Here is a 27,531-nt window from a genome sequence, read left to right as displayed (position 1 = left end):
ATCCACCACCACATCCACCTCCACATCCACCACCACAACAACCACCGCATCCACCTCCACAACCACCATGACATCCACCACCACATGCACCACCGCATCCACCACCACCGCATCCACCACCACATCCACCACATCGACCATCACCTCCACATCCACCATGACATCCACCACCACATCCACCGCATCCACCACCACCACCGCATCCACCACCACATCCACCACATCCACCATCACCTCCACATCCACCACCACATCCACCACCAGGTGCAAATGCAATGTTCTTGGATTTTCGTCACAATAAAATACACTGAACATAATCTTCACAAAATTAATTTACAAAGGTTTAAGCTATTGCCATTATAAATTACAATAAATTTTATTTAAGTATTAATTATGTACAAAATTAAAAGCCATTGTTATTTGCAATATCAATACATCTAAGTCACGTAAAGACAACACACATTGCATTACAAATGCTATAGGTGTCACATTTGCAAAAGTTAAAACTATTGACATTGTAACTGACAAAGCTATTACTTTTGCTATTTTCAAAACCAACACATAAATAAAAAAAGTGTCCTTTACAATACCAATTGCTCAAACTTTCCTAATGCGAGACCTATTGCATTTCCAATGCTTGTTACCCAAGAGGGTGAATTAGAGGTTTTCCACCCCAGTTCTGTGTCACCTGGTACCATTGCTCCCTGCCACTTGTCTTTCATGTGTGTTTCCACAAGCAGCGCAGTGCAGAGAGGGCCTGGCATACTGGGGCATTTGGAGGTTTTGCTAAACTCCCATAGATTTCAGATGGCGCATGACACTTGTGACAACATCGTTCAGTCTAGTCTTTTTTTTACAAGAGCTCTTGGCAATCTGGAACTTGTAGGCTCACACTTCTCAGGAGAAACCCAACATAGTTAAGTCTCAGAATGCTAAGTAGTGCTGGCTGGAAAACCTGAGATTGCTGAAAGTGTCACAAATAACCTGGGCCACTCTGCTAATAAGAAGCACCTCGCACTATCTTTAGATTATGTTTATGTTATGAATGTATTTTGGTAGTAAAAAAAACTAACTCCTGTTAATGATATAAGTGCACCTCAGGGTAATGTGGTTCAGGTTTTCCAATGGGGTGAGGAAGACAGAGGGAAATTTTCTAGATGTGCAAACATGTGGCACCGAATCTACAGCCTCAGAGTTGAAATGGATGCAAGAAAGAGATAGCCTGCCCCTTCACATAGAAATAATTAGAAAGAAAAGGGTAGTGCTTATTTTGAGCCGGTGGTTGCAGGTACAGACCACCAGCACTCATTTTCGGGGACCAGCACTTATTTTACTGCATCAGACATTTACAGAGAGCAAGAGAGGGAAAACAAACAAAGCTGAAAAGAGGGAGGAAGTGAAAGACAGCAAACCCATCATAAAGGGAGACTACAGGAACATGCAAGAGTGACATCTAGAGGCAGAGAGTCTGGTGGTGGATTGAAGAGGCATTTAGTGGATTCAAGACTATGCAGCTTTTAATGCGTCATTACTTAACTGCACAGGCCGTAGCCTTCAGAGCTTTGGGTACCCGCACTCCTACAAATTAAGCACTGGAAAACGGGCACCATTGAGACCACCCAGTATGAAAAATCCCCCTGCCTCCACTTCACAAACATATGCCTCCAGGGCTACAGCTTGCAGGTGGCTATTTCAACTTTATTTCCCCCCCTGTGTCCGCATCAGATCTTCCACATCCACTTCCTGTCACTGCCAACCTAACATCTGTGGGGAGATGGTAGATTGCATAAACTGCTTTATGTTTGAAAAATTGTTTAATAAAATTATGTCCAGGTTTCACCTGCGGCAGCCTTTTCTTGTTCTCATACTAGGAGTTATTTTTTTGCTGTTGGAGGACACGAAGAATGTATTGGATGGTCCATGAACTGGATGATTCTAAGTCTGAACTATTCTCTATTCCTGAGCCTTGTGTTTAACTTGTTTTTTTTAAGGGATAAGTTGGACCCTTCTCAAGAGGCCACTGCAGTTTGCACCACCCGTTGCCCCTGCCAGCACTGCCAATGTCAGTACCAGCACAAATACAAACCATTACACTCTTACAAGTGTGACATTTCAGGCAATGCCAGGCCACCCAACGCTTAAATATGGCCTGAACGGATGGCATCATACATTTTTATGCATATTGAACTATTAAACACTCAATGTGCTCACCGCAAAAACAGACAAACAGTGCCTCCATGAGGTGGATTGCCATACATTCTGGTTTTGAGAATTCAGAGCCAGTGCTGAGCATCAGCAACCGCCAGCTCAAATTAAGCTCCTCCTGAGCCCGCAGTGTTTGTGCTCCAAGCACTCCATCAACCCATGGCTAATTGTGTTATAATCCTGCTCTGCCCATTTAAATCCTATGTTTTTCCTCCTTACACAGTTTCGCATTTCCATAACCACTTTGTATGACCTAGCCCAACCGCACTCTGATCCTGCTAGAGCCAGAATCTCTATCACATCACCTTCTCTCCCCACTAAAACCATGTCTCTCTCTTCCTCTGTCTCTCTTAGTCCCACGCACCATCTAATCCCACCTGATCACTCTAACTGCTTATTGAACTCTCATGCTATCTCCCTGTTACCATCCCTCACTGCTTAAATCCAGCGGTTCTCTCCCACTGGGTAATCTCTTATTCACCTTGCCTCCTCCTTTGTGCTCCCAGGCTCATCACTCCCCACCTCCTTTTCTGTACACCACCCTGGTCACTTGAATCATGTTCCTCTTCCTTAATTAGTTCCTTCCCCACCAACCACTTTATGCTCACAACTTAGCACACTCTGCGTTTGCATCTGTTACAGACATGTTATTTGCCTTGAATCTCCTCTCTTCCCCGAGTTCTCTCTTTTCTCTTATCCCGCTGGACTCTTAGGGCCAGATGTACGAAGGTAAGTGTTTGCAACTACAAAATAGTGAATGTTTGCGATTCGCTATTAGGTAATTGCAAACAGCAATGTACAAATGTGTGTTTAACACATTTTGTGATTCCCAGTGGCTCGTAAACAGACCTACCTCATTAGTTTCATGAGGTAGGTTTTGGTGTGTGACACATTGGGAATCCTGAAAATCACAGGGATGGTGGCCTGCTGGGGCCAGCAGACCACCATGTCAGTGACTGCATTTCAACAAAGCATTTCTTTTAAATGCAGCCTATTTTCCTTAAATGAAAATGGGGTGTGTTTTCAAAAAGAGAAATGAAAAGTATTATTTTCATTTTTTAGGAGTAGGTAGTTGTCCGTGGGACCACTGTCCGCTCTCAAAAAATATTTTTACAAACATTCACAAAGGAGAAGGAGTTCCTTGAGGACCCCTTCCCTTTTGCAAATGGTGACCACCTACTTGAAGTAGGTGGTAAAATCCGAATGTTTACGGGCGCATTTCAGTCAGAAAAAAATCACACATAGCAGTAATTCGGCATGAGGACCCCATCCTAATATCAAATCACAAACCCAATTTGCGATTTGATAAGTTACGGTATTGCAAAATGGGCCTTGGTACATTGAAAAAATGCCCTTATTTTGTTTGCACACAGCCCGATTCTGTGATTTGGGCCATTTGCAAATGAAAAAAAGGCTTTGTACATCTGGCCCAAGGTCTCTACCCACACTTGAGTTTCTAAGCCGCCCAGCACCCTTTCCTGAGCTCCGCTGCAACCTTGAAATGCCTGCACCACCTCACATTCGTTAACAACTGTGTTTCTCTTCTTCAGCTTACTCTTCCCCTATCACTTTATGACACTGTTGCAGCGCTGCTCGGTTCCTCTGAACCTCTCCCTGGCCCCAGGTCCACTTAAACACTTTGGGTCTCATTTACAATACTTTGACACATGGCAGCGCAGCAAGCCTTCCTGCTGCGTCGCTGTGCGTCAACAGAAAAGGGCAGGAATGCACTGTATCTACTTTTGGGAGTTTCGGAGACAGTCAGGCGCCAGGTAGATAGAGGGGAGACAGTGGCACTCATCCTTCTGGATTTGAGTGCCGCTTTTGACACCGTCTCCCACAACATCCTTCTCTCTGCCTTAAAGTCTGTTGGTATCTGCGGCTCCGCCCTTGCCTGGATTTCTAATTTTCTTTCCAATCGTACTTTTCAGGTTTTCTCCCCCTCTTCTGTGTCCACTGTTCACAATTCTCCATATGGGGTTCCCCAAGGTTCTATTCTTAGTCCGTTATTTTTCAACCTTTATGTTAGACCTCTTGCTTTTCTTGCGGAACAGGCTGGACTTTCTATTTTTTCTTATGCTGATGATACTCAAATTATTTTCTCCCTTTCTTCTAATCAGCACTCCCCCTCCTCTTCTCTTCGTTCTGGACCCACTGACATCGCCAATTGGATGCTGACGAACAAACTAAAGCTAAATGGCGATAAAACAGAGCTTCTTCTGTTTGGGCCGGACTCTGCTCTCTGGGGCCCCCAACATTGGCCTCAGCAAATGGGCCCATTGCCGACCCCAGTTACTACAGCACGCAATCTCGGGGTCCTCTTTGATAATCAGCTATCTATGAAACATCATGTGGTCAAAGTCTCAGCCACCTGTACCACCATCATCAGGTGGTTGAGGAAAATCACATGGATGCTTCCCCCAGACACCCAGAAGTCAGTGGTCCAGGCCTTAGTGACATCTCGCCTGGACTACGGTAATGTACTTCTTCTGGGTGCCTGCAAAGAGGTCACCCGGAAGCTCCAAGTGGTTCAGAACATGGCTGCCCGTCTTCTCTGTAATTTGCCGAGAACTTCCTCTGCTTCTTCGACCCTGCGTAGCCTGCATTGGCTGCGCATAGAATCCAGGTCCAAATTCAAAGCTCTTTGCTTCATGCACCGTATCAAAGCTGGAAAATCCCCTCACTATCTATCCACTTTAGTTCAACAATATTGTCCCTCGCACACCCTTAGATCGTCCACCCACTGCAGATTCTCTGTCCCCCGTTTCAAGCGTGCTAGAGTTGGAGGGCGCTCTTTTTCTTACCTGGCACCCATGCTTTGGAACTCGCTCCCCATTCCTTTGCGGTCTGAAACATGTTATTTCAAGTTCCGCAAAGGAGTGAAAACCTGGCTGTTTTCCCTATAATCTGTTCTCTACAATTCCGTTTGCCTTCTACTACTTCTGTTCTCCTAGCGCCGGGAAACCCACGGGTAGCTGTGCGCTCTACAAAATCAGATATAATAATAATAATAATCTACAAGATATGGCACATTCCTGTACTTTTCCCCTGCGCTGGTGCACAATGGGCTGCCATGCACCAACGCAGGCACCCTTGTATCATTGTGCAAATGTGTCTGCATTGTAGGGGTGCTTGTTTTTGTGCAGGAAGGTGTCCCTGCACAAAAAACAATGACGAGAGGTGTTTACCTCTTTCTATGTCTGCTGCACAATGCAGCACACATAGAGAAAGGAAAAACAAGGAAAAATAAAGGGGGGTTTCTCCTTGTTGCGCCCCCCTTATGCCTCCCCTGGGGAGGTGTTGGAATCTGATGTATTCCCAGGTTTATGAAACCTTGTAAATCTGGAAATGAGTCAGGTTCCTTGGACATTGCGGGGGACACCCACAGCAACACCCATCGAACACCCCTTTTACGCAGAGTAATGCGTGAAAGGGTGCCATATTTACAAGGCCATGAAAAGCAATGCGGGTGACTTCACATGGACTTGTAAATCTGAGCAGCCGCACTGCATCGCTAGTGCGTCCCAAAATAGTGTTGCGCTAGCAGCGCAATGGGCTTGTAAATAAGCCCCTTAATCTGTTGTAAGTCTGCTGTCTGCCTTTCCCCCCCTTTTCCGCTCTCCCAAAGTCCCCTTTTCAAGGTCCTTTGTGCAGTGGCGGCCAGTACAGATCTGGGGTGATGGGGATGGGCTGGTGACGGGTTAAGGAGGTACAATTCTAAAAAATAAAAAAAAATCAATTACCGCCTTTCTGCTCTGTCCCACGTCGTCTCCCCTCTGCTGAACAGGAAGCAGCCAGGCTTCCCTGATCCAATCGCAATGCTGCTATGCAACATTGTGATTGGCTCCCCTAAACCAATCACAACGCTGCAATGCAGCACTGTGGTTGGTCTGAAAGCCGTGGCTTAGTGCTCAAATGAGGACTGGGGACCTGGGCATGTTCTCCATGAAGGCTACAATGCAGCCCAATGGAGAACATGCTGAAGTGCGCGTGACTGTTTGGGCGGCCCGAGAGGGCCGGTCAAGGTCAAAGCATCATGTGCACTTTAGTGTGCTCACCGCTCCTCCCCTGCTCTGTCAGCGGAGCTGCTCCGCCCCCATGCTGCCGAAGCAGGGAAAAATAAAATGTTATTAACATTGCCTTATTATCGTTTTATTTTTCCTTTCTTTTTCAGCTGCACAGCAGCAGTGGGGCGACACTCCTCCGCCTTAGAGTAGGAGCCGCCACTGCAGTGCCTTGTGATTTTTACACTAGTTTAATCAAACTGTGCCTGCACGATCCCAGTGGTCCCCATGTTTCCTTCCCTCGCACCCTACTCGCCCTTGTCCTATGGGGAGGAGCCAGCTTCACCCCCAGGCTCTGGGCTGTCAAGCCAGCGTCTCTAGTGTTCATCGCGTTGAATGCGTGCTCTGATGCACCTTTATGTACTCTCCCACTAGGACTTGCCTGCAACTTATTTATTTGTATCCATTTCTAGCATGGATAATGTGGAGTTTTACATGCAACTTTTCTAAATGATGGAACTTCATATAGGAATCCTACTACTTAATTACAGATCATGTACCTCGGAAGGGGTGTGATCAATGATTTATCCTTGCCGTTTCGTAAACAACACTGTCAAACAAAACTCGACCTATGTCTCTGATGTAATTGATGCTGTTCAAACTTCGGTATCCAAAATCACCGGTGGAAATCAGGCAGCCAGATCAGAATTTCGAGCAATACACTAACTGGGCCCATGAGGGCGCTAGAGCGCTGTACGTGTTGCTTGGTGGATCCAGGCAGAAACATTTCATTGTGCTAAGGAATAAATGTACACAGCGGAAAAGGACGTACTTATTTGAGCGTGCTGGAAGAGGATGTACTTATATGAGCTTGCTTGAGACGCGCAGAACCTGTACATCTAACCAAAAGAAATAGCAAACGCAGTAAGAGCATATTCGGAAGTATGCCATTCAGGAAACAAGCATGTCACCGTGACCCGACCGCGTGTGTGTTTTCAGCTCTTTTGTTGACGATGGCACGTTTAGTGACTGTAAGGTGCATTTCTAACCCGGCGGGTATGGGGGGCGGGGGAGGGGTGGTGGGGGTGTTGGTAGGAGTAATGGGTAATGTCAACTTGTGTCAAGGACTGTTGGCAGCTGGCAGCAACTGTGCACGAATTTTATGAGGAACACTCATTTTGCCATGCGGCGTCCCCTTTCCCCTGGCAACAAGGGTACCGGAGCCTCTGCCCGCAGAGCCCTTCATGGAGCAGTGGTCCCTTAGCAGGCACACACAGGGTCTACCGGGCGATTGCTTGGGTCAGTGGGTGGATTCAATTGTGCTTCTACGTTCTGGAAGTTTCTATTTCCTGTTCGGGAGGGAGGATTTCAAGGACAAGGTTTAAGGGTGAGAACAACAGCCTAGGCCCTGCAGGGCTGTGCATTGGGTGCCTTAGGTGCGGACAGTAAGCTCATGACGCTGCTGTTAGATTTCATCGAGGGAGGGCGGCGAGGCTGGGGGCGGCTGCGTTGCTTGGGCAGAGGCTAACAGGTTGTAACAATGTCCTGGGCATGTGTGTGTGCTCCGCCATACATGTTCCATTAGGAAACATCCCAGCAGACAACATTTGGGGGGGAGGGCAGGAGTGAGAATGGGTGGTGGTAAGTAGCTCAGACTCACCCTTCAATCACACATCCATCCATTTTATCCCCAATCATCGATTTTTCCACCATTCCATCAATCTATTGACCATTCATCCATCGATTGTTCACAAACCCATCCCGACCCGTCAATACATTCCTTAACCCACCATAGCCACGTTCTGTTCTTCTGCCAACCATCCTGTCTCCCTTCCTCCCGCCCTCCCCTTTCCATCTACCGGCTCTCTTTCCTTTCTCCCTCCTTATTTTTTCCACCTCTCCTTTCTATTTACGGTTTCCTTTGTTTCTCTCCCTCTCTGTCCTTTCTTCATTTTCACATTTTCATCATCTCTCGTTCTCGCCTTCGCTGTGCTGGGCTCCTTGAGCAACCCTTTGCTTCCACCCTCAGCTCTGCCCTGTATTCCCTTACAAAGTTGTGAGCTTGTGTCTGCTAATCTGCTGACAGAGGAGACTTTTCAGTGGGCTACAGCTTGCCCGCCCATCAGTCTCAGGGCAACAATCCTCCGTGGCTGCTAACGTGGGGTTCAGATGCCGCTGCTTGCCTCCGTGCACGTGTGTGTGAATCTGCATAATATGTGTTCCCTTGTAGGGACTGAAGTCCAGAGCCCCTTTTCCCAGCTAATTTCGGGGACTTGTATTTTCCCTCAAAAGTTCTCCTGTGGCAAAGGGTTTTGCTTTGTGGTCTTTAAACAGAGGCTGCAGTTACCTGCGGTGTCCTTCCTGTAGGTAGCGTAAGAGCCTGCATTACAGGGTCGGACCTAAAGTACCCCTCCTTTCATCCACCATTGAGAACTATTCCTGAAGAACTATGATGACTGACTTTTAGCAGTATGTTTTGGTCTACTTGGGTGCGGTATATTTAAGAAGTGTCTCTCCGCCCCTAGAGTAAAGTCCTGTGGGTGCAGAGAAAAAAATTAGTTGTTTGCAGTTTTCTATATAGGGAAAACTCGACGAAGGTTTGGGGCGCTTTACATGAACACCCGTTATATTACACAAGGACGCATTCCTTTTTCATTTTTATTTGTTCTAGGCATGAGGGGATGAAGTGATTTGCTCAGAATCAAAGGAGGTTGAGCCCACACCGAGACTCGAACCTGGTTCCCCAGTTCCAAAACTGGTAGCCCTGAGTTTGATATAACCTGTGGTCACCAGGTATTTGAGAAACGAAAGTGCACCATGGCACTATTCAAGGTATCGGGAGTAGCTATCGCAGTTCTGGCCACTACGCCACACCCTCTCCCTCGTACTGGATATGCTGCTATCATTTTAAAACATTAAGAAAGATTTAAAAAATTAAATTGATGGGAAGAATGCTTGACTTAATGTCATCCATTGGTAATGACGCTAGGCTGCATATAGTCCATGCTTTTTTGCTTACTGTGTCACTATAGACGTGGGTCTTCCTAATGTAAATCCGATTTATTCCTGCTGGAATGGGAACAATCCAGCCTCAACTGCCTGATGGCAAACACTGAGCCAAGACTGCTCTGTGGCACCAGATGACCCTTGGAAAATGCTGGATGCAAAATCTGTGAATGTAATCCAAACTCCCCATCCAATCCAACCTCCCAGGTGGACCTTTCATTGACAGCGCAGCAGTAAGAATTGAACCTGCTGAGCTATCCTGAACCAACATTAAACAGCAACTGAGGCTTCTAAACTATGCGCCACATAACTAAAGGACGCATAACCACCCCCAGTGTAGCGCCCTGAGAAGCCCCCCCCCATCCTCCCTGAACCACTGCAGTCCGTTTCCGATCACACTCCACTCCTCCCTCCATGGCTCTTGTGCCCCACTCCACCACTCTCCTCTCCTGTACTCGACCACTCTCCTCTCCTGTACTCCACCACTCTTCTCTGCTCTACTCGACCCTCTCCTCTGCTCTATTCGACCACTCTCCTCTCCTCGACCACTCTCCTCTCCTGTACTCCACCACTCTTCTCTGCTCTATTCGACCACTCTTCTGTGCCCCACTCCACTATTCTCCTCTGCTTTATTCGACCACTCTCCTCTGCTCTATTCCACCACTCTCCTCTGCTCTACTCGACCACTCTCCTCTGCTGTACTCGACCACTCTCCTCTGCTCTATTCAACCAATCTCCTCTGCTGTACTCGACCACTTTCCTCTGCTGTACTCGACCACTCTCCTCTGCTCTATTCGACCACTCTCACCTGCCCCACTCCACCACTCTCCTCTGCTCTACTCGACCACTATCCTCTGCTCTACTCGACCACTCTCCTCTGCTCTACTCGACCACTCTCCTCTGCTCTACTCGACCACTCTCCTCTGCTCTACTCGACCACTCTCCTCTGCTCTGCTCAACCACTCTCCTCTGCCCCACCCCACCAATCTCCTCTGCTTTATTCGACCACTCTCCTCTGCTCTGCCCGACCACTCTCCTCTGCTCTACTCGACCACTCTCCTCTGCTCTACTCGACCACTCTCCTCTGCTCTACTCGACCACTCTCCTCTGCTCTACTCGACCACTCTCCTCTGCTCTGCTCGACCACTCTCCTCTGCTCCGCTCGACCACTCTCCTCTGCTCCACTCGACCACTCTGCTCTGCTCCACTCGACCACTCTCCTCTGCTCCACTCCACCACTCTCCTCTGCCCCACCCCACCAATCTCCTCTGCTTTATTCGACCACTCTCCTCTGCTCTGCCCGACCACTCTCCTCTGCTCTACTCGACCACTCTCCTCTGCTCTACTCGACCACTCTCCTCTGCTCTACTCGACCACTCTCCTCTGCTCTGCTCGACCACTCTCCTCTGCTCCGCTCGACCACTCTCCTCTGCTCCACTCGACCACTCTGCTCTGCTCCACTCGACCACTCTCCTCTGCTCCACTCCACCACTCTCCTCTGCCCCACTCCACCAATCTCCTCTGCTTTATTCGACCACTCTCCTCTGCTCTACTCGACCACTCTCCTCTGCTCTATTCCGCCACTTTCCTCTGCCCCACACCACCAATATCCTCTGCTCTATTCGACCACTCTCCTATGCTCTACTTGACCACTCTCCTCTGCCCCACTCCACCACTCTCCTCTGCTCCACTCCACCACTCTCCTCTGTCCCAATCCACCACTCTCCTCTGTCCCATTCCACCACTCTCCTCTGCTCGACCACTCTCCTCTGCCCCACCTCACCACTCTCCTCTGCCCCACCTCACCACTCTCCTCTGTTCCACTCCACCACTCTCCTCTGCCCCACTCTACCACTCTCCTCTGCCCCACTTCACCACTCTCCTCTGCTCTACTCAACCACTCTCCTCTGCTCTATTCGACTCCACTTCTCTGCTCTACTCCACCACTCTCCTCTGCTCTATTCGACCACTCTCCCCTGCTCTACTCGACCACTCTCCTCTGCTCCACTCCACCACTCTCCTCTGCTCTACTCGACCACTCTCCTCTATTCCACTCCACCACTCTCCTCTGCTCTTTTCGACCACTCTCCTCTGCTCTACTCCACCACTCTCCTCTGCTCTACTCGACCACTCTCCTCTGCTCCACTCCACCACTCTCCTCCCCCACTCCACCACCCTCCTTTGCTCTACTCGACCACTCTCCTCTGCCCCACTCCACCACTCTCCTCTGCCCCACTCCACCACTCTCCTCTGCTCTATTTGACTCCTCTCCTCTGCTCTACTCCACCACTCTCCTCTGCTCTATTCGACCACTCTCCTCTGCTCTACTCAACCACTTTCATCTGCTCCACTCGACCACTCTCCTCTGCCCCACTCCACCACTCTCCTCTGTTCCACTCCACCACTCTCCTCTGCCCCACTCTACCACTCTCCTCTGCCCCACTCCACCACCCTCCTCTGCTCTACTCGACCACTCGCCTCTGCTCTATTCGACTCCTCTTCTCTGCTCTACTCCACCACTCTCCTCTGCTCTATTCGACTACTCTCTCCTGCTCCACTCCACCACTCTCCTCTGCTCTGTTCGAACCACTCTCCTCTATTCCACTCCACCACTCTCCTCTGCTCTTTTCGACCACTCTCCTCTGCTCTACTCCACCACTCTCCTCTGCTCTATTCCACCACTCTCCTCTGCTCTACTCCACCACTGTCCTCTGCGCTATTCGACCTCTCCTCTGCTCTACTCAACCACTCTCTTCTGCCCCACTCCACCACTCTCCTCTGTTCCACTCCACCACTCTCCTCTGCCCAACTCCACCACTCTCCTCTGCCCCACTCCACAACTCTCTTCAGCCCCACTCCACCACTCTCCTCTGCCCCACTCCACCACTCTCCTCTGCCCCACTCCACCACTCTCCTCTGCTCCACTCCACCACTCTCCTCTGCTCCACTCCACCAGTCTCCTCTGTTTCACTCCACCACTCTCCTCTGCCCAACTCCACCACTCTCCTCTGCCCCACTCCATCACTCTCCTCTGCCCCACTCCACCACTCTCCTCTGCCCCACTTCACCACTCTCCTCTGCCTCACTCCACCACTCTCCCCTGCTCCACTCCACCACTCTCCTCTGCTCCACTCCACCACTCTCCTCTGTTTCACTCCACCACTCTCCTCAGTTCTATTCGACCACTCTCCTCTGCTCTACTCGACCACTCTCCTCTGCTTCACTCCACCACTCTCCTCTGCTCCACTCCACCACTCTCCTCTGCTCCACTCCACCACTCTCCTCTGCTCCACTCCACCACTCTCCTCTGCTCCACTCCACCACTCTCCTCTGCCCCACTCCACCTCTCTCCTCTGCCCCACTCCACGACTCTCCTCTGCCCCACTCCACCACTCTCCTCTGCCCCACTCCACCACTCTCCTCTGCTCTATTTGACTCCTCTCCTCTGCTCTACTCCACCACTCTCCTCTGCTCTACTCGACCACTCTCCTCTGCTCCACTCCACAACTCTCCTCTGCTCCACTCCCCTCTGCCCCACTCCACCACCCTCCTTTGCTCTACTCGACCACTCTCCTCTGCCCCACTCCACCCTTACCAGCTTTACTGTTCTTGTTCCGAGCGCCACTGGCTTGTGCTATATGCCACATACATACCTTGCCTTAAACTTGAAGTTCTAGCTGTTAATAGGTAGAGAACTGGACTAAAATAAAATGGTGTGCTGAAAACCTACGGCCTAGTGAGGGACTTCCTAGACCCAGTTTATATTGGTTTATGCCGTATTGCTATTTGGGAGGCTTCACCCGAACTCTGACACCAGCTCACATCACCAAAACAAGGGTGGGACCTATAAAGGTTTTGGACCCATCTTGATTTAAACCTTAAGCGTGAGATGTATCATGTAGCGCCAACTGCGAATGAGCATTACATCTAGGCGCTTGGGTATCATTGGGAATATAGATAACATATTGTCAAAGCTGCGTGGTCGGGTTAACTAGAGAGGAAAGTGCCAGGCATCTGAAGTGTCAAGTTCTATACACTGCCTACCAGTGGACTCAGATGTTATCCTACCGGCGCAATGTACTTATGGGAATGGAACCGCAGGGGCGGCTGTTAGCAGGAAAAAATATTTCAGGGGTTAATCACCCGCTGCCCAGAGCATCGTGCAGGCAGGTTTGAAAATCATCAGGCCCAACTCAGCCCTGCATTCTCCTCAGGTCGATACAAAGAGCGCCAATCGTATTGTATTGTATTGTCAGTGGAGAAGTGTGGCTCAATGGTTAGAGCGGCAGACCCTGATGCAGAGGTCTAGCCCTGGACCAGGGTTCAATTCCCTGCTTCAGTGGGTCTTGGGCTCAAAACTTCCACACACCTGATAATTCTCGCCTCAGTGCCTATTCCAATCATGGAGTCCCACTCTGCAACTCTGGGCAATAGCTTGCTTAATCTCCACATTGGCCCCCACAACGCTAAGGATGCCTGGCCTCCACCTTGGGGGTGCCCAGGAGTGGACGCCTCACAGGGAAAGCCAGGATGGGTTCCACAGTGGTATTTGTACAAGCGCCTTGAGACCCTTGCGGGTGAGTAGTGCGCTATACAAGTATCAATTTACATTTACAATTGCATATGTATATCTAGCGCTATACAGCGCTAGATATACATATATCTATATAGCGCTTACTACCCCTGACGAGGCGTTGAAGCGCTTTTTCGGTGGGTAGCAAGCTACTCCGGGACCATAGAGGATTAGTGTTGAATTAGTATAGTGAAACATGCAAGTACATTTTAAGTTAGGTTAGTCAGTTATTTGGATTTGGAATGATAGCAGAAGTATAGAGGAGGACAAAGGTTTGTATTTATTTATCGCTCGCTTGTTGACGCATGCTATTCAGGAAGCCTATAAAGGATTAGTGGTGAATTAATATGGTGAAATATGAGGTCATTTCAGTGGTGGATATTAGTCTGTTACTTGGAGTGAGAAGGATAGCGGATGGATAGAAGGGGAAGAAAGATTTGCATTCATATAGCACTTGTTACCCCTGATGGGTGTTGAAGCGCTTTTCTGGCGAGTAGCACGCCAATCCGGAACCCATAAAGGATTAGTGTTGAAATTTAGTATAGTATAAATATGAAGTCATTTGAGTAGTAGATATGTTATTCAGTTATTTGGGCAGTATATTAGTATAGTTGAATTTGAAATATGGAATTTGAGAAGTGAACATGTTAGTCTGTTAATTTTGATTGAAAAGGATAGTGGAGGGATAAAAGAGTGAAGGATTTTTTTTAAGGTCTTAGCAGTAGGAAGAGGCTTTTGGATGAGTAAAAAGGAGTTTCGGAGGGAAGGATTCAGATGAGAGAGTTTAGAAAGGTTTGTTTTAGGGGATCGGTGTAGTAAAAAGAGGTGTCAGATGATGCAAGGAGGGGTAGAGGAGGAGAGAGTCTAGAAAGGGTTATTTTGGCGATCATAGTAGTGGTATGGGGTTTGGGATAAATGAGAGTGTGGATGTAGAGGATATATTGATAGATGTATAGGATGAGAGACAGGGTAGTGCATTAGAAGGAGTAGTAGAAAGAAGTTTGAGATGAGTCAAAAGGTTGGGCTAGAAGATATATTGAGCGAAGTATAGGCTGAGAAATAGGCTAGTGCATCCGAAATGCTAAATTAGAAGAAAGTGATAAATATATAGATCCATAAGTACATTGAAAGTATATCGATACATAAAGGAAGTAAGTATATTTAGATTAAATATATTGATAGAGGCACAGGATGAGAAATAGGGTAGTGCATTGGATATGCTTTTTCAGGAGAAAAGTAACAGACACACAGATCTAAGTACACGGAAGGTACATGGATGCACAATGGAAGTATGTACATGTAGACCAAAGATGATTTTAATTTATTTATGATTATTATTATTATTATTTTACATGTTTTATAAAGTAATACACAAAGATAGGTACATATCTATAGTGAAAACAAATGTTTATAAACAGAGGGATATTCTGTAAATTTCTTTTTCCGTATGGTGCTTATGGTATAGGATAGAGTTGTGTACTGTTTGTAGGTGATGGTGGATATGTGAGGTAGTTGGGATAGTAGGGTGTGTAGATGTGGTTTGGTTGGGTTGGTGGTGCATGCTGGTACATTAATCTGTGCATAGTGTTGTGCGTGGTGTACATTTGGTGTGAGTGTGTTGCTCTGTTTGTGGATGTGGTGTAGATGGTGTGGGCTGGGTATTGTTAAATGAGAAAAAGGGCAGCATTTCTGGCCCTAGTCCCGACCAGTCTCGAACAGGATCAAACAGGCAACTACCCTTGTCCTCTCCGCCCTTAACTGGCTCAAACAGGCAACTACCCTTGTCCTCTCCGCCCTTAGCCTCGACGCCCGGGCTGAGACTCCCCAAGCCTGGCCTCTTTTGTAGCCCTAGTAATCAGGTGACCCATTCAGCCAATGGGAATCCTAGCCCTAACACTATCCAATCACAACACTAGCCCTAACATCTAGAACCAATAGGAGACCAGAACCTTGCAGCCAATCTTAGCCCTAGTCCAAGCACCCAATCAGTTCAAAAACCCTGATCTCTATGTCCAATAAAGGCCTTAGCCTTACCACTAGTCCCAACCCAAGTCCAAGCAGCCAATGGTACAGGTAGCCCTAGTCCCTACTTCCAATAGAAAGCCTAACCCTACTCTTAGTCCCACAACTGGCCCAACAACCAATCATACCAGAAGCCCTAAATAGCTACTTCCAATTAAAGGTCTAACCCTAGCCCTAGTCCCAACCCTACAATGATTGAATCACAGACCGAGAAACCAATCAGAACCCTCAAATTCCCAAACAATGATGGACATTAACTCTAACCCAATAGAAACACCAGATACAACCACCAATCAGTGTACACAATGAGGTGGATAATAGTAAATGTCTGTTTTGCGGCGCTTTCACATGGAAAAACGGTGGTAGCAAGGGCTTTACGTGCACACATTTTCATAAAAAATACAACCACCCATGATTTGAAGGTACAGGTGAGAAAAGAGCAAGTTCAGTGTTGTCACCATAAACTTTAGAACAGTACAGGAAGTTCGCAAACTACCTTGATGATATTTTTGGAGCCATCACTTTTGAAAGGGCGGCTAAACAAAATGGCGGAAGGGGATGTGAAGATTAATACGTTTCCTTCAGGTGGTGTAAAAGAGGGGTCAAAGCTCTAACAGGAGACCGTGAAAGATGTTGGCATTTTTACAGTGGTAGGAGCAAGGCTTTAAGTGGAATGAACAAATTGGAGGATCTCTCCAAAGGGGCGTGGCCATGTAATTAACCACATCGCTGCTGTGGTTATTTTTCCCCTGTGCTGAATATTCTTGAGATCCATTGTTCATGACGAGCTCAGCTCGTCATCAGCACAGCTCAACTGTGCCTCATGACGAGCTCAGCTCGTCATGAGCATGGAAGGGGTTAAGGACGAGGCTTAAAACACGTAACCTAAAAGTCTGTGCTTATCATAGGGATCCGCACGACTGGCATGTCACTGCATCCAGACATATCATACAAGTAGCATTACACCCACAACAGGCAAGGTCAATGGCTTTGGCAATAGTTGTTAGTTGCGTTAGATAAATAATCAGTAACTATGGCTTTATTGTATGCTAGCAGCCTGTCCCGACGTTGTCCTGGTATGAATTGCTGCCGGCCAGTAGTATATTGTTTTGAAGGATTTCGTTTTGATAGCATTTCTTATCTGTGACAGGCCTGTGAAACGCTCCGATTCACAGTGCACTGCTGATGCACTTAAGAGTGCGCGTTCAGTAGTGTGTGAACTCGAGTTTCCCTACTTTATTTTTCCTTGCAATATTATATAGCGCGAACTCGACAACATGGCATGAGCACAATTTACATTACAGAAGAACACATTCATTTGTGGTAGGCACGGGGAGACAAAGCGATTCGCCTGGAATCATAGGATGTTGAGCTGATGCTGAGATTCGAACGTAGCTCCCCAGCTCTAAAGTTCGCATTTCTAGAACTTGTGGCGGGAGGTATGTCTAAAAGTGTATGTCGGTGCTGGCCATCAATGAGAGAGACCTGTGCATTTTTCAAATGGGTGGTGAAAAAATATGAGTATGTTGCTGGAGATGTGGGCCGTCGTGCCACCAATGTACTTACCGGGTGAGGGTAAACACCCATTGTTCCGTAACTTTCTTTCCGCATACCATCACTCCGCATACTTTCATTACGAAAGTACCATGACTCCGCAATGCCATTATAATGCATGGCATTACATTTGATATGCTTTTACCATGCATACATTTACAACGAAATTCGTTGTAAATGCATGAATGGTAAAAGCATGTTTTTTTTTAAATGTTTGGATAAGGTAAGTATGGGTATAGGGGTATATGTTTTAGGGTACTGATGTATATGTTTTGGGGTGTTTGGGTATTTTAAGGGTTCAGATATAGTTTTGGGTTAAGGGGTACAAGGGTATTTTTAGGGTTCAGGGGTAGGTTTGGGTTTTGGGGTACAGGGGTATTTTAAGGGTTCAGGGCTAGGTTTGGGTTTTGGGGTACAGGGGTATTTTTAGGGTTCAGGGCTAGGTTTGGGTTTTGGGGTACAGGGGTATTTTAGTGTTCGGGGATGGTTTGGGTTTTGGGATACAGGGTTATTTTTAGGGTTCAGGGTTAGGTTTGGGTTTTGGGGTACAAGGGTATTTTTAGGGTTCAGGGGTAGGTTTGGGTTTTGGGGTACAGGGGTATTTTAAGGCTTCAGGGCTAGGTTTGGGTTTTGGGGTACATGGGTATTTATAGGAATCAGGGCTAGGTTTGGGTTTTGGGTTACAGGGGTATTTTTAGCTTTAGGGATAGGCTTGGGTTTTGGGGTACAGGGTATATTTATAGGGTTAAGATGGGTTAGTGTTTAAGGGTGTTGGAGTATTTTAAGGAGTAAGGGTGGGTTATGATTATGGGGTGCAGGGGTATTTAAAGGGAGCAGGGTGGGATTAGCACACGATATGAGACATGGCATGAAGGGCGGAACGTACCACACGCCCCCAGTGTTTGTCACGCCCCCAGCACATGCCCACAGCACAACGCAGACCCGCCCACAAGGGACTACTTTGCTGGCACGGTTCTTTTACCTTTTAAATGTATATGGTGGGCGTCTGCATAGCCTATGTCCTTCTGCTGCAACTGCCCTTTGCAACACTGTATCGGGTGTTGTGATTGGTGCTGTGCTTCCTGAGATTACCCGCCTCAAAGGTTTGGGCTCTCTCTTTATTATATTAGTATGGATAACATTGAAAATGCTTCAGTTCTGACAGAGCACGAGTCAGGAGGTGGGAGGGGGGTACACAAGCATGGACGACGTCTACCCACGTCTTTTATGTGCTGAACTTGTCCGTGTAATTTCCAAACACCGGGACACTTTCAGCAGCGCCTGCACTTTGTCTGCTTTTCAACTGCAACAAGCAGGAACGTGTAGGCGCAGCCGGGGCTTTCTTATTTAAGCCTCCTTCTGGGCCCATAACAAAGGCTGAATCGGAGGAGTCATCAGGCCTCCTTTAGTTCAAGTCTCTTGACTGGAAGCGGTCAGGAGCCTCACACCTGATATATATGTAGCGGAGGGGAAACAAAGGCTCACAACTTGTTAGCACTTCACACATACTTAAGAGAGGCAGCTTTTCGCTTCTTCGGTCCCTGTTTAGGAGATATGCATGCACTGTAAGAATGTCAGATGTGTTGGTCTTTCCCAGTATTTACACACAAAAAATTGCATTTATATAGAACTTACTTCTCTTGAGGAGGTGTTGAAATAATTTAAGTACCACTATTTTTCAGGTATAGCCTTACTCATTCCAATGCAGGGTGTCAGTGCGTTTTACATCAACACGTGCATATTACATATACAATAAATTATATGTTTGTAAATGAATGTACAGGATGTGTTACATAAAACTGGGGATTACAAGGTGTAGAAATCACATATCATCTTCCAATGTCACTTCTTGTGATTTCACTTCCTGTAAAGTCGTGGCTTGTGATGCCACTTTCTATGATGTCAATAGTGATGCCATGTGTGATGTCATGCGCTGTGAGGTTGCGTGCCGTGATGTCACACACTATGATGTCACTTGCACACTGCCTAACTAGGTTAGTCCTCCCACTTCTTTTTTTAAAGACTTGTGCCCGAAGTTCTGAAATGATGAGACTGTGAAAGAACTATAACAAGCCTCTTTGAAGTTACATCAAAGTCGGTGAAGGGTGGCACTGCTGTGGAGTTCAGATTTATTGTTCACCCACAGGGTGAGGGCAAAAATAGAGAGCCCGATAGGGACCCGTTTCAGCACCTGCTTTTTAGACCAGCTGGTGTTGAGCACTGGCAGGACCCGGCCCACTAAAAGCCCTGGGTAGGAGTCAGACAGGGGCTCAGAAAAGAAGGTGTTCTTTGCAGGACAGATAAAAGTGCACGGGAAGCTCACTGTTCCTGGGTTTCAAAATCAGAGGAGAGAGAAAACGGTTCTCAAAATCCTCTTAGCGGAGAGACACTTTGGATGAACCTGTGCTCGCTTCTCAGCATCCCCTTTTCTGGCCTATCCAGAACATCCTGATAGAATCTGAGTGATCTCTCCCCCGAGTCACGCTGCTGAGTATGTGTTTGTGTTCTTTGTTGCTTATCTGTTATTTCTATGTTGATTGTTATCCCTCTTCTTCTTCTTGGTCTCTTGTAAAGCGCTCTGATGCTCCTGGGCCAGGCTTGTGCTGTATAAAGCCGCAAAAATAAATAGAACAGCAGCCACTGGATAGGAAAAGGAAACCAGGGTGCAGGTATGATATAAAGATTAAACAGACATGGAAACCTATAAATGGGAAACAGCCTTTACAACACAGGCAGAGCCACACGTGCTGTTTCCCTGCAAGCGCAACAACGCTTGCCTGAACTACGCATATGCCTTACCAATGTATGTGTGGGGTTAAGGCGGTACGTGGATAGATGTTCAAGTAGAAGGATCGGGGGAAGACGCGGACTGGTAAGTGGGACTGGGTTTTGGGAGGTAGTTTTAGGGGTGTGGTTGTTTTTAGGGCTCGGGCGGGGTTATTTACAGGGCAGGGGGCGGGGTTTTAGGGCTAAGGTTCGGGGTAGTTTTAGGGGTGGGGGTAGTTTTTATGGCTCGGAGGGGTCGAGTTGTATAGGGTAGGGGCCAGGGTTTTAGGGCTCAAAGCGGGAAGTCTGGGGTGTGATCTATACCACACATCCCTTGACCAATCATGCCTTTAACACGAAATTGCATGGTAAAGGCATGTGTGGTGAAGGAATCCGTTGTTCAGACGCATTTGTTGTTTGGGATGCGTTGTAGAGGCATGCGTGGTTTAGCCATGCATGTCTCTATCATACAACCCCTATAAATGCCTACCACTGTACTGGTTGGGACTAGTGGCATAGTGCAAAATGATGCTACCCCCGCAGAATGTTGTGAGAGGCCCCCCGAGTCACCCATGCGTCACAGTTATTGGCCTTAGGTGGAAAGGCGGCTCAGCAGTTCCATAGGCCTGTATTATCCCTTTGTTTGGGACATTAATGTATGTGAAAACGGATAATATCTCACCTGCTCTTGATGACTCCCCTGGAATGTTCAAATGGGGTCAAGACTGATTTGCATATGGCTGGGTCCGAACTGGGGTGGTGTGGTGAGCAAAAGAATGATGGATTAAACCCAGGTCCTTGTGACTGGGGGTGAATGTTTGCATTGTCCAGAATTCCGTCCATCAATTGTTTTGCAAATGAGGTATGACCCAGCACTGACAGGCAACTAACCGAGTTGCTCATTTATATATTCAACACTGCTAAAAATGACTCTTCGCACTCACGCAACTGGCGCTATTATCAGGGAATATGTGCAGACAGAACTGACTCTCATGCTAGGCGGTACCAAAAATGCAATTGTCCCTGCAAAGTGTCTAACGTTTGTAAAATTTGCACTTCTCAAAGTATTGTAACCTGACAAAGTTTTGCTTATAGTAAAAGTTCTTGCAAAAAAAGTTATCAGAATTTTCTTTCCAAAATTTTTTTTTACCAGAATTTCCCAACTTGAAGTGAGTTTTGGCTTAGTTTATTTTTCTGTAAAGCCTAAGTAAGCAGAATTGTTATTCTCAATCTTCAAAGTATTTCCAAACCTTTCAAGCTTGTGAATAAAACTTCAGGAAGAGGAAAATCTTCGGAGTTTCACAGTCCCTGGCAGAACAAGTATGCTGCATATAATTTGGCATTGATAGCTTAAAAGAGAATGAAATATGTATTAGGACTTGGACTGAAGCATATTTCACATTTGACTAGCTGCACTGCCCAAAACGCATTGGGGTATTAAAAGTTGACTATCAAAAACTGCGACTGTGAAGAAACATATTAACTGCAAAACACACAACAATGCCTACAATTCAAAGGACAGCAAGAACAAAGAAAAAGACACCAAGGCCAAGTGCCACATCTGATAGAAACTGATGGAGGTTTGCTTGAGTTCGACCGCAACACACGTTTTTGGGTCTTATTAACGTGCAACTCAGTGGCACCCATGTTTTCACTCTCAGAAGAACGGGATGCGAACCTTTGAACAACTCACAAACAGGTTTCTGTGACAGGTGCCAACCTACCAAACTCCTTACTGTTTGGAAAAAAAACAATGTTTGCAACATAATGCTGTTTGCGGTCTTAAGAGCTTCACACTTCCTAATCTTTCTTCACAGCAAGAGATGGAAAAAAGTGGGAACAGATGAGGAGGCTTGAACAAAAATCTAATCAAATCTAAGTCAAGTGGTGCAAAATTTAAGAATGTAAAATTCAAAAAGTTGAAAAAAAAATCCTCTTAGTGAATAATGCGGAAGGCCCTGGTTCATAAGCTCATAAGTTGCAGGTGCCGGCCCCCAGGAGGGCGCCCTGATACGAGTGGGTGTGAATATTCATGATTTAGGAAAGCCGCTTTTTGCTGATTGAACCTTAATGAAGTATTGCTTTACAAGTGAAAAATAGTAATTAAATGGTTTAGAATGAAATGCACGACATAAGCTCCATCAAGTGGAGGGCTGTACCAATGCGACAGGGGGCCAAGGCCTGAACAGGTTGAGTTGAGTTGAGACAAGATGGCCATGTCTCCTGACTACGTTATGTGGCACAAGTTCTGACCCCTCACCCAACGACGCTACGCCCACTGAAGCCCAGCCTTCCTGCTCATCTGATACCTCCTGTGGCCAAAGCTCCGAGCGAGTCCGTTGGCATCCCCAGCCCTCAGGAGCCTGTGTGGAAGATGAGCCAGTTCCCATTAAGAGTTCCATCCGAGGCCAGTCCTTGGCGCGCTCACGCTCCCCCCCTCTCTGCCTCCGCAGACTCACAGACGCCTTGTCAATAGAAGAGTAGGACAGTGTTACTATTTAATTTGATTAATTAGAAAGTCTTTTCCCCCATAAGACCTCTTGCATCAGCTTCAACAGCTGCAGGCATTGCCTGGCGCCTCCCGGAGGAGCTCCGTGGACCAATCCGCCCTCCCAACACCTCCAGTGGAAATGAGAGCGAGGTGTGTGCGTGCGCGCGCGCAGGCTTACCGTAAGAACGGCAGGGGGCCAGATCGCTTCTGCCATGGTTGAAGATGCTCAGGGTGTTGGTGCCAAGGGGGCACAGGGTAGGGTGACCAGGCGTCCCTGTTTTGCCTGTTTTGCCTGGACGGTCCCTGTTTTTAACCAGCTGTCCCAGCAAATTTCAAGAAATTTAGCTCATGTCCCCGTTTTTGGAGAGGGTCGACTGAAAACGGTGGGAGGTGTTTTTTTATGTTTTACAATCCAGGGATAGTTAGCAGTTGTTTCAAGAAAGCAATTTAATTAACGGGCAAGCTACTGGGATTAATAATTGCATTTTATGTATGTTCTCACTGCCTGTTCTGTTATTCTCTGCTGAGGAGCGCTCTCATTGCTTGAAGAACAAGCATTTGCAATGCAATGGTCTCGGCATCATTAAAGGTAGAGCTATTGGCATTGTTCATGACATTTCTTTTTTTTTCTTTAAATCACAAATAAATGGCATTGTCATTTACATTGCCAATACACAGCACTCTGCACTCAACAGCACACACCACTCTGCACATGCACTCACTGCTCTGCACACTCACTCTGCACTCACTACTCTGCACTCACTACTCTGCACTCACTACTCTGCACTCACTACTCACTACTCTGCACTCATTACTCACTACTCTGCACTCACTACTCACTACTCTGCACTCACTACTCTGCACTCACTACTCTGCACTCCCTACTCTGCACTCACTACTCTGCACTCTCTACTCACTACTCTGCACTCACTACTCACTACTCTGCACTCACTACTCACTACTCAGCACTCACTACTCACTACTCACTACTAATATATGTAATTGGTTGAACAGAGAAGCAAGAGTGAATATTCACAATATTAGATTGGTTGGGCAGAGGCCCAGCAGGAAGAGGTCCTAATATGAGATTGCTTGGAAAGAGGTCTATGAGTAATAGGTCGTAATATGAGACTGGTTGAACAGAGAAGCAGGTGTAAGCGTTCACAATAGGGGTGGCTGGACAGGACCAGGAGTAAAGGGTCACAATATGAGATTAGATGGGCAGAGGACCAGACTCTAACCAGAAGTAGGGGGGGGGTTCATGATGAGATTGGTTGGTCAGCGGCCCGGGAGTGAGAGGTCCTAATGAGACTGGGTGGTCGTGTCGCAAATGAGCCTGAGTGAAGTGTCAAGATGCACAGGAGTAAAGTATCTCCGTGTGAGGTTGGGTGACCCTAAGCACAGGAGTAACACTGGAGCGTGGTTCTGAGTGGCAAAGACGCCCGAGAGAGATCAAGGTTAAAATCTAGTACTTAACAATATAGTCCAAAAGGTGCGTTGCACGCAGAGAATTTCCCGCTCGTGAAATCAGAAAAACAAAAAAAGTTAATACAATAAAAAAGACTTGGAACAAAACGAGGGGGGTGGGTACTATTACTGAGAAAACGAGAGCAAAGTCGGGGATCACGACGGGTTGTTAGTTAAGCGGAAACCGGAAATGCGCAGAGCAAATATGCCTGCTGCCCTTATCTGCAGGAGATAAATGGGGCCTGAGGGTGGGTCTGGGGCACCTTTCCGCGTGAGTGATTAGCTGACTTGGTAGTTCCACGGAACCCCTATATTCTCCAGGGAAATGACTGGACCCCCCGTCTATGACGGTAGGTTTCTTCTCTTACCACTCGCATTGAATGACAGCAATGCCCTCCGCTTCCGCCAGGCACGGCAGACGTCACGCATGCCCGCCCGCGCCGCTAGGCCCCCGCGCGCTGATTACGGAGCGATGACTCCCCTACGTGAGTTCACGTCTCCACTTCACGATGCTGGGGCATAACACGGGGGAGGCAAATTCCATCTGGGGAGCAGGAAACGTACTGCTAGGAAAGAACACGCCCCTTGAATTTAAGTGAATGATATGCGAGCGCAGGCCATAGTCCACTCAAAACCTATTTGTTTGCCCCCCTCCCATCCCAACCGCCCTTCCACACACACACAAGTTTTATCTCCACTGATTTCCAACAAAAGCTCCACATACCAACGGGATCCAAAACTACTTGACTCACATTTTTTTTCTGGTGGATCAAAAGCAGGATTTTCCTATTCAGCTGAGTGATGCAAAATTTCACGACAGGAGCGCACCGGAGAACCCAGATGAATAAAAAGCGCCTGGGGCACTCGAGCACCGCCTGGACCCAAACCGGAGCACTGCGGGGTGCATAGACCCAGCCACTGCCCGGGCACCGCTGTGAAGTCAACGTGCCTTACCAGGGATCCCAGCACCCCACCACCGGACCCCTGCGCGGCTGCTGGACGGGCAGGAACGCAGCCAGAAGAGGGCCAGCACTCGTGGGCAGCAGGGAGCTCCTAGAGGACCGCTGGGGCGCTTTAGGCACTATCCGACGCCTGCAGGGTCACAGCCTTAAGCGCTGCAAAGTCCGGACCAGGAGCTGCAAGGAGCAAAGCAGAGGCGAGGGGGCACCTGCCCCGTGGCACGGGGACACTCAGAAGCACTCGAAGATCTTGCCTGGCACAGATGGCACCGTCCCCTGTGAGCCCCAGGCACTAACAGCGCTGTGTTTGTGCCTCCAACGGCCAACGGGAGTAGCGCTGGGAGGCAGCCAGCCAGCCGCTATAATCGATTCCTGGGTACAGTCGAGAGCATCTGTTAAAGCGCGGACTGTTGAGCCCCTTTGTTGTCCCTCCTACTCTTTCCGTGGCACTTCCAGGAAGCCCAGCTGAACGCATCCTGTTTTGACGGGGATCTGGTTTGACAAATCGGAATATCATGGAAGGTCCAGGTTACCGGGCAGTGCCGGGGATCACATGGCGTGGCACGGTCTGAAACACTGCTGGGAGTTCACCCTCTCCGGGTGGTACAATTAGCGACGGCCTGAGTTCTGCGTTATTGAAAAGAGCATCTTTCCAGGGCATTTGCTTCCGCCTTCACATTGAGGAAGGAATCGAGGCGAAAGGGGAAGGCCTCGGAAGCTTCAGGGAGGGTCTGCCCTGACTTCGAGGAACAGGCGAGGGGTGGAGGGCCGGGCATCACTTCTGCATTCTATATCGGGGGCATTGCCTCTGCCCTTGCTTTACTTGAGACGGAAGTGAGTTTGGTTAGAAAAATAAAAGATTGTCCCCGCCGCCGCCCGGCCCGCAGTAGGAAGTCAGGCAGGCCGGGGGCGGGACCGAGGGACAACAGGAACTCACCGAACTTCCTCCGGAGGAGAGGAGCCCCGCCCGCGTCACCAGAGCAGCTACCGGAGGAGTGCTGAAGGGAGCGAGGCTCCCGCCTGGAAGAGAGAATCTCGCCGGTGCAAGAAGCCAGGTAACGGCCTCCACCCGCAACAGGAATCCCGGTGAGTGCGAGCATCAGGAGGGGGGTCCCAAGTATGATGTGTGTGCCCGTGGTCCCAAGTTAGCGCATGCGTGTGAATGCGCGACAGCAGCGGTGAGTGCCCGTGGCCCCAAGTTAGCGCATGCGTGTTAATGAATGCGCGACAGCAGCTGCCTACAGCGAGCGCGTGCGCGTTTCAGAATCCCTCCAAGGCGATGCGCGCGGCCAGGAGTGTCTCCTGGGAAGCACACTCGCTAACAATAGTTCTCGGCGAGACGCGCTTCCGCGCGTTTAGCCGAGACCTAAAAATTGCAGTCCTTCTTCTATTTTTATGAAATGTCCCTGTTTTTGGCTTCAAAATTCTGGTCACCTTAGCACAGGGGGGACCCCAGATCTAACTTCGAAGAATCATCGTCCACATCGTAAAGCGTAAAGTAGATTGGGCTTTGTACCTCCACGGGTCACCGCGAGCAAGGGTCTGCCCGGGATAAAAATTATAGGCACGAGCTCCAAAATAAAAGAGCTCCATTAGCGAATACGATAGTTAAAAAAGTGGCCAAAAGTTGGCAAACTGGGCAGTTTTGAACTTGTAAAGGCATTGTGTCTAAGTGTTTTGCAATGTATGGAAGCCTGCATGGATTTAAGTTTGTTGCAGGCAGTTTGTTTTAACAGCAGGGAAATCAACAGGAAAAATCTGCCCAGCAGACAAATAAAAAGGCCCACAATCTGACTTGTCGGACCAGTCTTTCGGGCACTGCCTGAGTGCCCTAAAGGCCAGTCCCAACCAATCCCAAAAATCCCTGGGATGCCACAAACTGCTATGTTCCGCAGCACAGACTGGCACCTTCTGAAGCATTCACTTAGGGCCTGATGAGGAGTGCCCCAGTGGGGCAGTTGCTATTTATCGCACCCAATAAAGTCTGACTCACTAGGGTATGGAATTTTTCAGGTCCGATAATTTGCACCGTTTCTGCGTTTTTTGTGAAGGTGTCGGGGGAACTCCAGCCCAAACCTAATAATGGCCATAGTGTAAGCAAAACAACTGTGCCTGCAGTAACCTCCTCTGGATTCCCCAACAGCTGCGGCCCATGCAGGTAAGAGTGGTGGGGCAGTGGGGCCGGGTGAGGGGGGATCTCGATGGACAATGGCGAGGAAAAATTAAATAAATAATCAATTTTCCCTCGTCATCCCCTGTCGAAATCCCCCCCCCCCCTTCCCCCCCCCTCCACATGGCCCCACCACTCTTGCCTGCACGGGCCCCAACTGTCCCCCAATCTCAACTGTCTTGAGGGGTCACCCACCCAGCACACCCACCTTAGCCAGAGATGTCCACCTGGACTGGAACCCCTTGGGCGGCAATAGGAACTAGACATGCATAGCTCAGAGATAATTTGAAGGATAGTCTTCTAGGATGATCATT

The 27,531-nt window shown here is 48.2% G+C and overlaps 1 protein-coding gene across 1 annotated transcript in view; it reads right to left on the bottom strand.

Annotated features, from left to right (window-relative positions):
- ADGRL1 (adhesion G protein-coupled receptor L1) overlaps positions 1-27,531 on the bottom strand; it is a 607,344-nt gene that overhangs the window by 128,896 nt on the left and 450,917 nt on the right. The window lies entirely within an intron of this gene.

The sequence above is a fragment of the Lissotriton vulgaris genome, chromosome 1_1, assembly GCF_964263255.1.
Source record: "Lissotriton vulgaris chromosome 1_1, aLisVul1.2, whole genome shotgun sequence".
In the NCBI taxonomy this organism is placed as follows: Eukaryota; Metazoa; Chordata; class Amphibia; order Caudata; family Salamandridae; genus Lissotriton; species Lissotriton vulgaris.
The sequence above is the reverse complement of the archived record's forward strand: the minus strand, read 5'-3'. Positions and strand labels throughout refer to the sequence as shown.